General features: G+C 48.7%; 1 pseudogene; it reads right to left on the bottom strand.

Annotated features, from left to right (window-relative positions):
* Nucleotides 1-683: 683 nt before the first annotated feature.
* On the bottom strand, nucleotides 684-2,111 carry LOC101583993 (annotated as a pseudogene).
* Nucleotides 2,112-3,610: the final 1,499 nt, after the last annotated feature.

The raw sequence follows: 3,610 nt of genomic DNA, 5'->3' as shown, positions 1-3,610 counted from the left end.
TGAATTTTTAAAATGTAACAAATGTTAAATGGAATAGTGGCTGCTATTACGTCTTAGAAATTGAGTTTACACATACACCCATCTATGGTGCTCATTTATTACTCTCAAAATAATGTACAAATGGTAAAGTTTTACCAGCCACTGTTTCACTACTTTTTAGTCAAAATGAGATTTGGTCTTAGTATTCAGTAATAGGAATCCTAAAGTATTTTGTGGAGTGGCCAGATTACAGAGTAAAGGGTGAAAAAGGATAGATTTGCTGACATTCCATACTAATATACAATGTTTATGCTTTCTTTAAAATAAATAACCAAAAAACTTTTTTAAAAAAATGAATAAACGATGCAGCGAGGCAGCTTTTGCATGTGTCAGGGAGGACGCTAGTGACTGGGGCCAAGTAGCACTGCTGGAGTGTAAACCCTCCCGGGACCAGCGAGCCAAACATGAAGGGCCGACTTGCTTCTTGCTTTTCCTACTTTGGGGCTGTGTAGCGCCCCTCATGACAGAACCCAAGGTGGAGGGAGCTGGCCAAAGGAAGATGTGTGTTTTTTTTTTTTTTTTTTTGGCGGAACCGGGGATTGAATTCAGGCCCTTGCACTTGCCAGGGAAGTGCTTATTCCACTGAGCCATCTCCCCGGCCCCAGGAAGACGTGTTTTGCAGGCAGCCAGCCCAGCACAGAGCATCATGTAGGAAAGTCTGACTCCGTGACAACGACTACCACAGTGCTCCCTGAGGAGGGAGCGGTGGGCCCCACCTTGGTGTGAGCACGCACTTGAAGTAGCGGACTTGCTAGTAGAGGCCACAAGGTGAAGTGCTGGGTCAGTTTTCAACATGTACCCTTCATTGTATGAGAGAACCCTGTGCCTATTGTCTTTGTACTGCAGGCCTGGGGGTTGAATCCATGGCTTCACATAGGCTAGGCCGGTGCTCTGCTGCCAAGCTCCATTCCTGGCCTGTTTCACTTTTTATTTTGAAATGCGACCTCATTAAGTTTCCAGGCTGGCCTTGAACTTGTGATCCTCCTGCCTCAGCTCTCTAGGACATGGAATCATCAGACATGAGCCATTATGCCTGGCTAGTTACATTTATTTTTTTTTTTAATCATTATATATTTGGTACAGGGTCTAGGCAGCTCAGACTTGTAGAATCCTCCTGTGTTCAGCCTCCCCAGTGCTGGGATTACCTGGACATGTCGCTGGCTCAGCACTCCCGAGGGCAGGGCAAGCGCCGCATGTGGCACTAAGGATGAAACCCTGGTCCCTGCACTTGCCTAAGCAGGCACTTAGTCCACAGAGCTATCTCACCAGCCCTAGATAGTTACATTTAATCAAAGTGAAGTTTTATGTTGAGATCTGATAAAATAACTGTGCTTTAGGTTAATATGATGCATTTTTATAGTGTTTTGTTTTTCGTGTACACAGGTGGTTTATTAGCCTCAGTGCAATGGGACACAACGCTGTAGGAGGAGTCCAGTATGGTAGATTCACTTCTTCCACTCATTCTTTTTTTTTTTCAGAGCCAGGGATTGAACTCAGGCCCTTGTGCCTGCCAGGGAAGTGCTTATTCCACTGAGCCATCTCCCCAGCCCTTCCATTGGTTCTTGTCGTAGTCCCACTTGGCAGAGCAGCCCTGGATGGGGCTGACCTTCATGTCAAGCATCCTCTTGGTGTGTATGGCCACCCGCTCCTTGTCAAAGGTGTGAGGGATGGGGCTGTACACGTAGACCTTCTCCCAGACCAAGACGAGGGCCATGAAGCCAGTGAAGAACCTGGCAGCGCCCACCACCGTCCTCCACTCGTTGGTGGTCCTATTCATCTCCGTGAAGCTCTCGTTGAACTGATTGCGGTACAGCTCAACTTTCTTGTCCCGGGTCAGGCTGCTCCATGAGGCTTTCTCCTTCTCCTTCAGGGCCTTCTGGCTGGTGGACAGCTGCTTGATGTGGGCCACTTCGGGCAGGAGGTAGTCGCGCCGATCCCCATAGCTGGGGAGGCATAGTCTTCACTCTTCACCCCACTCCCTTGTGCTTTCACACATGCAAAGATGGAAATGGCTCGCTTGCCGATTTGGCCAAATACCCCGGCAGCCAACATTCCGCTGCAGCTCTGGCGTGACCGCCTCAACCATCTGCCCTCTGTGTCCTGGCGGTCAGCCTCTTTTGGTTTCTTGAGACAAGGTCTCACCATGTATGTAGTTCAGCAAAGTCTTGACCTTATGGCCACCCGCCTGCCTCAGCCTCCCAAGCAGTGGGACTGCAAGTGTGTGCCGCCCTGCTTAGGTCAGAGGAACATTTCTCCCCCAGATTCAGACAAGGAGTGGCTTGGGGGAGCCAGGGTTAGAATCTAGATCTGCTTTCTAAGTGTGTGGCTCTCTCCTGCACCGCCTACCCCAGCTGACCTCAAAGCTGTCCTGCCCCAGGCAGCTCCAAGGGACAGCTAATTCCAAATGAGCTCAGCCTCTCTCTCTCTCTCTCTCTCTCTCTCTCTCTCTCTCTCTCTCTCTCTCTCTTTTCCTTTTCCTCAGCCTCTTTTGCCAATAGAAGCCACACACAGATGCCAATAGCAAAAACATCATTTTCCAGGATGAGTTCTGTAGGCCAGGGGACTTCCCCAACAGTCATCTGGATACAGTGGTTTCTTCTAAAAGGACACAGTGAGGTTGGCTGTGGAGGCACATGCCTGTCATCCTAGCATTCAGGAGGCTGAGGCAGGAGGATCCCAAGTGCAAGGCCAACCTGGGTGACTTGATTTAGCAAGCCCAAAGGCCCTGGGTTCAATCCACAATACAACAATGACAGCGATGGCAACAACAACAACAAAAACCCAAAACAAAGGAATGGAAAACCCCTCCTGGCTCACATCCAAAAGTGCATCACCAAGATCAAGTCTCTGAACAGCATGTGCCCAGGAACAGGCTATGTGCCCCTGCCACACGCATGCATAACTTTCAGTCAGTCTTTGGGCAGCTAATTTGCCTTTGAGGTTTCCCCTTAATGCTGCTTAATGAGATCTTAGTTACAATCTGATCAGAGGGAGTCACGCTGAACAATGCTGCTCTGTGGATGCAGAAATCTGAGCCAGGATTAGCGCCTGGGAGCCCTGGCCTCGGCACCAGATAGGCGGTGTCCCCTCCCTCTGGGCACTCAGTGCAGCCCAAGCTCCACAGCACTTTCTAACTTAGTAATTATAATGTTGAGGGCTTTCCTTTTTGTTTTGGGGGGATTGGATAATTTTGGGAGACAGTGTCTTGCACTGTAGTTCAGGCTGGTCTTGAACTTACTATGTAACAGTGGCTGGCCTTGAATTTGAGATCCTCCTGACTCAGCTTCCTGAGTGCTGGAATGACAGGCATGTGCCACATCTCAGCATCTTTTATTTGTGTTTCTGGTAGGAATGTGTAGCACTAAGAATCTCTAGCACTAAGAATCTCTAACACTAAGATGCTAGAGATTCTACTGAATGGGGAGCTGACAGGAATCACTATGCTTATCTCTCACAAACTGTGTAGGGCCGGGGAGATGGCTTAGTAGAATAAGGGCTTCCCTGGCAAGCGCAAGGGCCTGAATTCAATCCCTGGTTCCACCAAAAATAAATAAATAAATAAATAAATAAA

This window comes from Octodon degus, unplaced genomic scaffold, assembly GCF_000260255.1.
Source record: "Octodon degus isolate 3935 unplaced genomic scaffold, OctDeg1.0 scaffold00204, whole genome shotgun sequence".
Classification (NCBI taxonomy): Eukaryota; Metazoa; Chordata; class Mammalia; order Rodentia; family Octodontidae; genus Octodon; species Octodon degus.
The sequence above is the reverse complement of the archived record's forward strand: the minus strand, read 5'-3'. Positions and strand labels throughout refer to the sequence as shown.